The following is a 13055-nucleotide window of genomic DNA, read 5'->3' as shown; positions in this document are numbered from 1 at the left end:
ACAGAGCGAGACTCCATCTCAAAAAAAATAAAAATAAAAATAAAAATAAAAAAATAAAAATTGTAATCTCTTGACTAAACTGTGTAATTTCAACCAAGAACAATAATATAAACATGGCTGGTTGCTTAAAAACCTGCCCTATGTTGGTCGGGTGTGGTGGCTCACACCTGTAATCCCAGCACTTTGGGAGGCTGAGACGGGCGGATCACGAGGTCAGGAGATCGAGACCATCCTGGCTAACCCGGTGAAACCCCGTCTCTACTAAAAAATACAAAAAACTAGCCGGGTGAGGTGGCGGGCGCCTGTAGTCCCAGCTACTCGGGAGGCTGAGGCAGGAGAATGGCGGGAACCCGGGAGGCGGAGCTTGCAGTGAGCTGAGATCCGGCCACTGCACTCCAGCCCGGGCGACAGAGCGAGACTCCGCCTTGCCTCACTCCCCTCCCCCAGACTCTAAAAGAAACAACTCCACCAACAGGACGTTGGCTTCCCCACTCCTTTCAGCTTAAGGAAAGGGAAAGCTACTGTCTTGGTAAGAGGCTCTGACTTCCTGGTTACTGTCAGCAAGAACTGAGTTTGGAATTCAAGACAAACTAAGCTTTTCAGTCTTTTTCCAATGGTAATTTCGATACATCTGTTTTCCCTAAATAGCTCATCTTTAATTCCTCTGTTTAGTTCTCGTAACATCCAAGAAAATCTTCCCATTCATATGTAAAGATTCCTATTTTAGGAAAAGAGCCTTAAGTTCTAAGTTGATGTGGTTCTCGTCACATAAATCATCGCAAATCCAAGGAGCAAGAGATTAACCAGAATGTCTAAGAAGCATGGTTTGGTTGCTCCTTTCCCTTATCGTTTCAGAGTATTTTCCGTAAATGTACTTCCAAGTAAGACTTGCGTGTTCCGCTGACCGTGCTTCACATTAAACTACAGGAGTTGGGGAGTTCCAGCCCTGCCTGAGGGGAGCGGCATTCATAAACAGGTGTGTGCCTAATTCAAATTGGACAGGGTCAAAGATTCTTCTTTTTCCTTTAAACTTAAAAAAATTATTATAGACTCATAAGAAGTTGTAAAAATAGTACAAAGAGTCCTGTTCCCCTTCATCCAGCTTTGTCAAATGGTGACCTGTAGTGTAGTACAATATCAAAACCAGGAATTGGCACTAGTATATTGGTGCTAGACTACAGACTTATTTAGTTTTCACTGTTCTATAAATGGAACCATATGGTTGTAATCTTTTCAGACTGGATTTTTTGTTTTTTTTTTTTTTTTTTTACTAAGCGTAATACCCTTGAGATGCAGCCAGGTTGTTGCATGTATCAGTAATTGATTTCTTTTTGTTGCGGAGCAGTATTCTATTGCATGGATGCACTACAGTTTATTCAACCACTCACCCATTGAAGGATATTTGGGTTGTTTCCAGTATTTTTCTAGCCTGAATAAAACTGCTATGAATATTCATCTATAGGCTTTTGTGTGAACATAATTTTTCATTTCTCTGGAATAAATACCCAAGAGTGTGATTGCTGAATCGTATGGTAAAGACTGCAAAAATTATTTTCCAGGGCGGCTGTGCTGTTTTACATTCACACCAGCAATGTATGAGAGACTGTTTCTCCATGTCCTTGTCATTATTTGACATTACCATTATTGTTTGCTTTCGCTGTTCTAATAATTGGGTAGTGATATCGCATTGTGATTTTTAATTATGGTATTGAATGTCTTTTCAGGTGCTTATTATTTGCATGCTTTTTGTTTTAAACTCCATGCATTTCCTTTCGTTCTTTCTTTCATTTATTTCCCTCCTCTTCCTCCTTGCCTCCTCTTTCTCTTCTTCCCTTTCCTTCTTTCTCTTCCTCATCTTCTTCTTCCTCTTCTTCTCAGTAAACTTACTGAAGTACAATATACAGAAAATCATAAATGTACAGTTCGAGAAATTTCTCACAGAGTAAACATACCTATTAACTAGCAACCACATTAAAAAGCAGAACATTTCTGTCACCCAGAAGTCCCCCACCCAAGGTAACCACTATTTTGACTTCTAGAGATTTGTTTTGCCTATTTTTGAACTTCATGTAAATGGAATCATTCAGTATATGTACACTCTTTTGTGTCTGGTTTCTTTTACTCATAAGATTCATCAAATATTTTTAAATAATCTCTAAGACTGACTGACTGCCAATTTTAGGCAGCAAACACCATGAGGATGCTCTCCCAGGTATGTTGTAAAGTCAAAGATAAGAGTGTAATACCACTCTGAGCTCCTTGCTCACTTGAGCCTAATGTCAGCAATCAAGCCAACAATAGCTCTGAGGCTTGATAAACACCAAACACCAAATACTGTGTGGGATGATGATGATCATAGTGCTTATAAGTATATGCTGAAATGCAACAACTGAACCAATCCCCTACTCTGTATAGTTTCTCCTTGGTCCATCTTTTTTTTTTTTTTTTTTGAGAAAGAGTTTTGCTTTGTCACCCAGGCTGGAGTGTAGTGGCGCAACCTTGGCTCACTGCAATCTCCACCTTCCGGGTACAAGCGATTCTCCTGCCTTGGCCTCCTGAGTAGATGGGATTACAGGCTGATGTCACCATGCCCAGCTAATTTTTGTTTTTAGTAGACATGGCATTTTGCCATGTTGGCCAGGCTGGTCTCAAACTGCTGACCTCAGGTGATCAGCCTCCTTTGGCCTCCCAAAGTGCTGGGATTACAGGCGTGAATCACCACGCCCACCCTTGGTTCATCTTTTGAAGGGAGGAAGAGCTGTTTCGAGGGATCACTTTGGTGATGGGGAAGCAGACAAGATCAAGAAGACTAATGAGCTTGAACAGGGATGGTTACATGCTGTTTCCCCAAGGTGCAATGAACCACCACCATCAGCTTTTCAGTATCTCAAGAAGTGACATTTCTGAAATCATTTGCGTGACGATAGAGGCCAGTTGTCCTGCCTGTTCCACCCTCTGCTTTTTCTCACTAGTAGCAGGGCTGCTGCAAGTTGCAGTCTGAAAACTTTTGTTTACAAGTGAGAGTGTATCAAGGGACACTTTGACGTGAGTTCTCACAGATGATAAAATTATTCTTTGTTCCAGAAAAGACAAAGTGGCACATCTGAGGTAGTCAAGATTAGTTCTCGCAGAGATAAAATTAGTATCTCTAACTTTAATCCTTTCCTGTCTGCAGTCGATTCCGTTCCTTCTGCAGTTATCTTGTCATAGTGATATTGGGATTCAGACATCCCCACCCTGAGTACGATGCCATTATCACGAACAGTGTGCTGTGTGCTAATATAAGGCTGCTAGATGTTATAGACAGCACCCTCTTACCATGAGATCTCTGGTATCATTCCATTTGACAGAAGAGAAGCGGACACTGAGAAGATTACATATTTTCTCAACAACACAGCTGGTCAGTGGGCAGAGCAAGGGCTTGAACCCAGGACTGACACTGAGACCCCGGCTCTGCGCACAGCACCCTAGCACTCCCAGAAGGGTGGGTGGCTGAGGTGAATCTTCAGTATTCTCTTCTGGTTCCAGATGTTCAGTTGCAGAATGTTCTATGGTGGGTCAAAGAAAGCTGTCATCAAGAAATTATCTAACTCACCTTAGTCTTGTCTTTACCTATGTGTGACTTGCTTATGCAAATATCCAAGTTAGAATGCTGGTATTTATTAGATGTAACAACAAGCTTGTTGCTGAAAGTCAGAAAATTGAGATCCTTACTATCATATCCGCAGATCAGATGATTGTTAAACATAGGAAGGGGGAGCCACTTACTGGCTGTGATCTTGTTCAGGTTTCTTATTTTCTCTGCCCCTCATTATTTTCATCTGTTAAGTAGAGATCATTGTAGTATTTGTATATAATCCACATGAAGCACTTGTGTAAAGGATAGTGCCTTGCATACAGCAAGTGCTCAATGACTGTTACCACCACCACCATCACTGTCATTGCCTGGAGGAGGTGGATGGGGATGTGGAGGTAACGGAGTGGTGCTGAGTGTGGGCTGAAGCCAGGGCTCTGGGCCGAGATACCTCTATAGTTGGCAGCTGCCTTTCCTAAGAATATGCTAGTGGTTGAATTTTGATGTGAAATGCACTTTAGCAATCATCCAGACTGTTTCAAAGAAGAAATCTGATGCAGAGGGAATTTATTTAGGAGACTTGCTTCATCCTTGCACCATTTTAAATGAGCAGTTTTTATGTGAAGAAGATTCAGATTTGGAAGGAAATGTTAATCTTAATTTTGAAAATAGTCACCAATTATCATTTTTCATGTCTTTCTCTTTACTTTGGAATAGAATAACACGTTATATAATAACACACAACAGAATAACCAAGGGGACCAGGGCTGTGCTAACAGTTTCATCCGACCAAAATCAAATTCCGTCTTAACATTCTGCTGGCTGCCTTCAACAACGACCCATCTCATTCCCTGATGTCTGGCTGGCTGAGAGCATGTTCTTGGTGGATTCCAGCTCCAAGAAAGGTGATTGGTCGGTTCCTTCTGCGTCACCCTTGTCTCTGGCTGTAGCTTTGACATAAATTCCATGTACACAATATGTAAACCAGCCATATGGGCACCATCTGACACGAGTCTTTCTCCCCTGTTAACTCTTTAGGACAAGCTGAAACTTATCTGCTTACCTCTGCCCCTTTAGTCTCCATTATGGCTCCTCTGTGTAAATCTTGGAATTTGCAAGGTAATGACCAAGTGTGTGTGGGTAGTGGAGTGGGAGGGGAGAGGGAGGACTGGCACCTGTTACATTCCTCGGGATTCACATATTAATTCTGGCATAATAATTCCTGAGTGGAAGGTGCTTTATATTAACGGATTAAATCAGTACTTTGCCGGAACATAGGACCTCTGCCCATATATTGGCGTTGGTCATCTGGCCTGCATTTTAGGGACTGTCCTGATTCCTAATGTTATATATTGTTGTTCTTCCGTATGCCTGGAGTTTAGTTAAAAATACATATGGTTGAATCCCTAGACTTATAGGGCATTTGGGTCTATAGTCATGTATGTTTGTGGTTGTTTACATTTACTATTCAGTATCTGTTCCTTGTTCTATTGATAAAAACATCCTGGACTGGGCATAGTGGCTCACGCCTGTAATCCCAGCACTCTAGGAGGCCAAGGGAGCAGATCACCTGAGGTCAGGAGTTCGAGACCAGCCTAGCCAACGTGACGAAACCCTGCCTCTACTAAAAATACAAACAATTAGCTGTGCATGGTAGCTCATGCTTGTAGTCCCAGCTACTTGGGAGGCTGAGATACGAGAATCACTTGAAGCCGGGAGGTGGAGGTTGCAGTGAGCCAAGATCTTGCCACTGCACTCCAGCTTGGGTGACAGAGTGAGACTCTGTCTCAAAAAACAAAACAAAACAAACCCATTCTGGTTTTTCTTTAGAGCTATCATCCTTCCCCAGCTCTCTATCCATGTGTTGATGTCACCTCTGGTAACGGTTGGGCACATGAGCTGGATCTGGCCAATCACAGCATTTCATCCCTTTCACCACAGGGATTGACTCAGGGGTGAATACATAATGCATCAGGATAGACTGTAGAGCACCTAGGACTTCTGCTTGAGATACAGGTAAGAAAACACTCTCTCTTCCCACTGGACTTGAAACTATGAGGTTAGGAACCTGGAGATTCTTGCGGTCAATGTGCTCCCGTGAAAAAAGAGCCAACCTGAGAAAAAACTGAATCTGGAAGGCAGAGCCAAGAGAGGGCAGAAAGGGAGTCCTCTGAGCTGCGCTTTCAGCCACGTCTGCAGTCAGCCTTCCCCTGGGAGTCTTCAGGTTCAAGAGACAATACATTTTGCTTCTTTTGTTTCACTTAAGCCTATTTGAGTAAAATCTCTTTACTGATACAGGATGATTGCTAGGTTGATTTTGCATTCCCTGTGGAAAGTTCTTGCTTTTTTTTTTTTTTTTTGAGATGGAGTCTAGCTCTGTCCCCAGGGGGAGTGCAATGGCGTGATCTTGGCTCACTGCAACCTCCGTCTCCCAGGTTCAGGTGATTCTCCTGCCTCAGCCTACCAAGTAGCTGGGACTACAGGCACGTGCCACCATGACCGGTTAATTTTTTGTATATTTAGTAGAGACAGGGTTTCCCCGTTTTAGCCAGGATGGTATCGATCTCCTGACCTTGTGGTCTGCCCGCCTCAGCCTCCCAAAGTGCTGGGATTACAGGCATAAGCCACTGAGCCTGGTCAGTTCTTGCTCTTTTTAGAGAAGACAGAGGGAACCTAAGAAACCTCTAGTTCATGAACACTTTGCCTAGAAACAGACTAGAGAGCACCTGGCATGGTCAGTGGAGACAGACCAGCCAGAACTCAGAATTAAAGTCCGTCCAGAAGTATCATGAGAATGTATGGATTCAAATCAAGATTTGTCACTTTTAAGCATTTGCGATCATTAATTTAAAGTATTTTGTAAGTCTGCGAAGTGTCCTCAGGTTAAGAAAACAAGCCTCGTATTAATAGCTGGAGCTTGAGAAAGTTATTCGTTTATTTGACCCTCAGTTTTTTCATCTGTAAAATGACCTATCTCAAAGGATCATTAAAGGAGATGATTTATATAAAACATTCAGAATAGGATGTCAAGTACATCCTCAATAAATAGAAGCTATTGCTATCAATAATGCTTTAAATTTTTCCTTTTCGGATTGAGTGATAATGGATCATATCATATCTTTGAGTCAGAATTAGAGTCAAATGTAAACTAGAAGCTCCAACTCTCTAGAAAGAGGATTCTGGATTTTGAAGCATTCCTTAGATTCACAGATTTGTTTTCTAGCTCTTCTAAGTTGGTAGGCAGAGGGAAACCTACATACTGGCTGTTTCTTAGTCTCAGTGAGGGGCCAGGTTATCCAATGGTGTTTCCCTTGCTCAGTTAAGTTGTCAGTGACAGACCTTCTCCTGATGGAATGAAGGGGTCAGGTCAAGTTTTGCTTCTTGGTCACAAATGAAAAAAAACCCCAACACAACACAAATCAAAAAGCCTAATCCAGACTAACCCTCGTTTAGTACCACGTGCCTGGCAGGATGCTAAACACTCTTGTGGACTGTCTTGTCTCTATCACAACTGCAGAAGGTGAGAACTCTTACCATCATTTTACAGAAGAGAAAACTTGGGTCAGAAAGAAAGAACTTGTTGAAGGACACCCGCTGGTAAATGGTGGCAGCTGGTTTGAATCCAGAGCCTGTTCTTGTAGCCACTGTGCACACTGCCGTCCCCTTCCCTGTGCACACTCAAGTCAGCAGGATTCAAGTCCTAAGCCCCTGCTCGTGGCCCCTGTGCTCACAGTAGTCCACTGAAAGTCTGAGCTCATCAGCAGACCTAGTTTCCAGGAGTCAGCACTCCCAGAATCACTCACAAGGCTGACAGTGGGATTTTCCAGGGACAAGCTACAGAGGATGGGACAGAACGGAATCACTTTGAGGAAAAGGGATGTCATTCCTGGGAAGAATTGTTATATTTTCATTATTTCTGCTTGTTGCTCTGCAATTTTGGAGAAGATGTCTCATTAGGAAGGACAATTGCTTCTTTCTGATGAACCACTTAATAATTGATTTGATTACATGTAGTTAATATGAGAACCAGATGGGAGCAAAAGGTAATCACTCTATTTTATAAATTGCAATGCTCAAAGAGGGAACTCAATATGTTTACCTGAAACAAATGACTTATTTTATGTAAATTTTGTATTGATAACATGCCTTGTACTACAGTGAATTAAAGACAGTGGTACTAAATATCTTCTATCACCCCAGCGATTCCTGAAGCTTCCCTTATCACCTTGACAGTTATTATCTGAGATCTGTGTTGTTGTCGTCAAATGTTGTCACTGTCTTGGCTTGTCTCTTTGAGATTTGTGTGTGTGTGTGTGACTTGGTAACTATAGAAATTAATGAAAGATATGGGCAGAGACTGAAACAGTACTGAGCAAATGAATATTAATGATCCTCATCACAGATCAACCAGCACATAATTGCTGAGAATCAGGGCCACCACACCGCACAACACCAAGAGCTCCATTTGCTCTCTATTTAAATACACAAGGTTCCATAGCACAGTCACCCGGGCTGTGCTAGACTGTGGAGAGGGAATGGCTGAAAAGTGATTGAGGTGGATTTGTCTTGCTTTTTGTCTGCCCAGCATCTGCTTACTCTATTTAAAATAGCCTCCAACCTTCTCAGGGAATCTACGCTTCTACTCTCAAGGCAGGGGGTTCCAGTGGAGCTGATTTCCAGCTCTAAGGGTGGCATGTGACCCACGTTTGACCAATCAAAGCTTCACATTCCCTTGACTGCAGTGATTGGTTCAGAGACGGATAATGACAAGCCACCGGGACTTCATCCTCTTTTGCTGAGACTGCTGAGATGAGTCTACTTGACACAGCGACTTCTCAGCCAGAGTACCAGGTTGGCCTGCTTCTCAGAAGTCCCTGCGCTTTTGGGTGCAGGTGTCAAATGATACTGATTCAAGCAGGTCTCACCTGGGAAGGAACATATACCATGGCAGGAATACAAGTTTACAGTGAGCTGGAGGCACAGATTTCCCCATAATAAATAAGCATTGTGTAGGAGGGACCAGTGTTAAGAGCAGAGGGTGTTAGGGAGGGGCAGCTGGGGGATTTGAGGAGTCTGGATCTGAACTCTGCTGGAGGATTACAAGATGCGGGATGTGATGAGTCTCCAAAGTTGCAAGACGCTCCTGTAAGCTTTCAGTATCGCTGTAGTGAAGAGCCTTGACTGCATCCTCCTTCCTTTAGCCAGCTGCATGTTGCACGCTGAGGAATTTAGCCATTGCTCTTTCTCCAGTCCTCTCTGCTTTAAGGTATCTTGGTTATTGTTTTTTCCTTCTCCCATCTTTTCTCCCACCATCAAGGTGAGACTTCACTTCATCTCTGGCAGTGTTTAAAAGAAATTTCCATTCAGCACAACTCTTTGAATCCTTTGGAGGAGAGTTATCAAAGAAATGTAGTAGGAAAATTAACTCTGTGGCAGACATTTGGCAATTTATTTTCAGTTTTTTTTTTTTTCCCTTGTACTTTGGCAACCTGTTCTGATGAATCCATGTGTGTGAATAAGCAACAGCCAGGACGCAAGGAATTGTATTTCTATTGTCTCAGTCATAACTTATCTCCCATTGTGTTGACTCCTCCCTGTATTTTTTACCTTACATACTGCTTGCAGCTTCGGAGTAACTCTGCTGAGGGACTAAATATCTTACTCAGCTCTATTCATCACTCCTTTGTTCAAGCTGAACTAACAGCAACAACAAAAAACAAATCCCAAAACACCCGGATGGTTATTAGGTATAACATGCCACCATTCATGGGGCTGAGTTTTAGAACGTCCCCCGTTGCGAAGGACTTAGGAATGATGGGGAGTGTAATTGAGGGATTTCCATTTATGTCATTCCGAGGAAGGTGCGTTTCCCCACACTCTCAGTCTGGCTTCTCTCTTACTGAGTGCTTACTGCAGACTTTGCAAGTGATTCATTGGTCTGTATATCATCTAATTGCTTCAGTGCCATGATAAATCAATTTAAGAAGCGATTGAAGCGTTCAACATAACAAGTCTTCCCATAAACCAGATATCTGGGCTCTGGTGGCAAATCGGAGAGCAGAGACAGGCCCCGAGGGTGCCCTCAGCACGGAGACAGGAGCCGCTGCAGGTAGTTTGGTATGGGAAAGTGTTCCTTGGGAAGTCAGCCAGGACAGCAGCGAGAGAAGCTGCTGCTCCCGGCTAACTTTGCCTCATCGTACAGCAGGATCTGTAGATACTAGCTCTGCCTTTGGTCAGAAGAAAGTCTCTGAATTCTTAGAAGGAAAAAGAGAGAAGGGGAAATAGGAACAACAAAAGTTCTCTATTTCCTCGGGAATGGTAGAGCCTAGCCTTAAAGAAGCTAATGTTTCTGTGGCTCTTTACTCCCTCTTGCGGCCCTATGGTGCCAGTGGTTTTGTTTGTTTGTTTGTTTGTTTGTTTGTTTTTTGTTTTTTTTTAAATCACAGACCATGTTTGCATAAATCACTCCGTTGTTTAACATGAGAATATAATCAGTTTGGATGTAATAATCTAAGGACACAAAGAAAAGAGGGTCTATGTGCATGTGGACACACTTCTCACAGAGTTAAAGAATTCGGTTGTAAAAAGTCATAAATTAGCACGCCAATATATAGGTTCTCAAACACCTTTTTCACCAAATATTGGGCTAGTATAGGGATTATACGACTTGGGAAGGAAAGAAAGCAAAAGAATTTTACTCTTTTACTTTAGCTGAGGGTAAATAATATAAAATTTCCCTACAGAAATTAAAATGTAGGATCTGAATTCATACATTCATACATACAATTCAGCAACGTAATGTATGTTTGTAATATTTTTGGAATTGTTTTACTTATTGCCTACTGAATTCTCTGTGACGTGCTCTCCTCTACAGCACAGACAGGAGTGGGACAAATGACAATTTAGATGAAAGGTCCCTTTTTTGAAAACTTGAATAGGATGGGCAACTCCCCAAGAAAATATACCAGAAATAGATTCTGTTTTCCAAGGAAAATGAGCTGGCAGCAATTTTTAAAGTGCTATGCATTGCCTTAGTATTATTCTCAATAGAGCCAAGTGCATCTGCAATGTGGCTTAAAGTGTTCAGTACTTTGGTAAATTATGTGACATTAAAACAAGAATACTATACTCTTTTCACAGGTACGGACTCTGTACAGGGCATTGTTTAACTGGCCTGGCTGCTTGGGCATGGTCAAGGTGCTGTAAACATTTGTCTCTCCTGGTGTGGTGGGCAGCCTCTACAATTGTCCTCACGATTTTTCCCTCTTGGTATCCATGCCCTTGTACAATCTCTCCCCTTTGACTATGGGGTGGACTTATTGACTTGCTTCAAATGAAGACAATATTGCAAAAGTTATGGGATATCACTCCCTTAGGTTACAAAATGACTATGGCTTGCCAAAAATGGAAGCAACCAAGATGTCCTTCTACTGATGTGGCACATCCACACAATGGATTATTATTCAGCAATGAAAAAAAAAAAAGAGCTTCATCTTCATGGTTGAAATTGACAGTATGGTGGATCATAAAGCCAGTTTCCCTATATTTAAAAGGCTTGAAATCAGAAAATGTTCTTTGATGATAATGCATTATGCTCAAAATCATTAATAAAAAGATTACTAGGAAATTTCCTTGTTTGATATTAAGAAGCAAACTTGTAAATAATTCACACATCAAGAAAGAAATGTTAGAAGCTGGAAACCATCATTCTCAGCTGTTGCAGGAAGTCAGGGACCCCGAACAGAGGGACCGGCTGGAGCTGCAGCAGAGGAACATGAATTGTGAAGATTTCATGGACATTTATCAGTTCCCAAATAATACTTGTAAAATTTCTTATGCCTATCTTACTTTAATCTCTTAATCCTGTTATCTTCATAAGCTGAGGATGGACGTCACCTCAGGGCCATTGTGATAATTGTGTTAACTGTACAAACTTATTGTAAAACGTGTGTTTGCATAATATGAAATCAGTGCACCTTGAAAAAGAACAGAGTAACAGGAATTTTTAGGGAACAAGGGAAGACAATCATAAGGTCTGACTGCCTGCGGGATCGGGCAAAAAGAGCCATGTTTTTCTTCTTGCAGAGAGACTATAAATGGATGTGCAAGTAGGGAAGATATTGCTAAATTCTTTTCCTAGCAAGGAATGTTATTATTAATACCCTGGGAAAGGAATGCTTTCCTGGGGGGAGATCTGTAAATGGCCGCTCTGGGAATGTCTGTCTTATGCGGTTGAGATAAGGACTGAGATACGCCCTGGTCTCTTGCAGTACCCTCAGACTTACTAGGGTGGGGAAAAACCCTTCACTGGTAAATTTGTGGTCAGACCAGTTTTCTGCTCTCAAACCCTGTTTTCTACTAAGATGTTTATCAAGACAACACATGCACCACTGAATATAGACCCTTATCAGTAGTTCTGCTTTTGCCCTTTGCCCTGTGATCTTTGTTCTGCCTTTTGCCCTTTGAAGCATGTGATCTACTCCCTGTTGTTACACCCCCTTCACTTTTGAAACCCTTAATAAAAAACTTGCTGGTTTGAGGCTCAGGTGAGCATCACAATCCTACTGATATGTGATGTCACCCCTGGTGGCCCAGCTGTAAAATTCCTCTCTTTGTACTCTTTCTCTTTATTTCTCAGCCAGCCGACACTTATGGAAAATAGAGCCTACACTGAAATATTGGGGGCAGGTTCCCCCAATACTCATCAGCAAACTATCACAAGGACAGAAAACCAAACACCGCATGTTCTTACTCATAGGTGGGAATTGAACAATGAGATCACTTGGACACAGGACGGGGAACATCACACACTGGGGCCTGTTTGGGGGTGGGGAACTGGGGCAGGGATAGCATTAGGAGAAATACCTAATGTAAACGATGAGTTGATGGGTGCAGCAAACCAACATGGCACATGTATACCTATGCATCAAACCTGCATGTTGTGCATATGTACCCTAGAACTTAAAGTATAATAATAATTAAAGAAAAACTGCCGAAGGGGGAAAAAAAGAAGTTAGAAAACATTTTAAACTGGAAAACTTCAAAGTTTTCTTTGAAAACCAGGAAGGCATGATAGAAGGAAAGGAGAAGCAAGGTTGTGGATTGTAATGGTGGATCACAGAGTCTAAGCAAGAGGAGAAAGTAAGACAGAAAAGGGTCTGGGTATTAGGAGAGCCAATGGAGTCAATGCACTTCCATGAAAAGGCATGGAAGAAACTGAAATTCATATTACTAAGTGAAGAAAGCCCATCTGAAAAAGGCAACATAGTGTAAGATTTTAACTAATGATATTCTGGAAAGGAAAACCTATGGATAAAATAAAAAGATCAATGGTTGTCAGGTACTAGGGGACAGTACATCATCCCTAGGGAGAGGGAGGAATGGGAGGAATGAATAGGCAAAGAAGAATTTTAGGACAATGAAAAACTTTGTGTGATATTATTATTATTATTATTATTATTATTTTTTTTTTTTTTTTTTT

At 41.9% G+C, this 13055-nt stretch overlaps 1 long non-coding RNA gene across 1 annotated transcript; it reads left to right on the top strand.

The window, feature by feature from the left end:
- The first annotated feature begins 313 nt into the window (after positions 1 to 313).
- On the top strand, positions 314 to 4805 carry LOC111527745. The gene is made up of 4 exons (XR_003306921.1): positions 314 to 976; positions 3351 to 3553; positions 4292 to 4479; positions 4613 to 4805. It is a non-coding gene; the product is annotated as an uncharacterized LOC111527745 (long non-coding RNA).
- The last annotated feature ends 8250 nt before the right edge of the window (positions 4806 to 13055 follow it).

Source organism: Piliocolobus tephrosceles, chromosome 4 (assembly GCF_002776525.5).
Source record: "Piliocolobus tephrosceles isolate RC106 chromosome 4, ASM277652v3, whole genome shotgun sequence".
Taxonomy (NCBI): domain Eukaryota; kingdom Metazoa; phylum Chordata; class Mammalia; order Primates; family Cercopithecidae; genus Piliocolobus; species Piliocolobus tephrosceles.
This window is presented reverse-complemented; position numbering and strand designations above follow the sequence as displayed.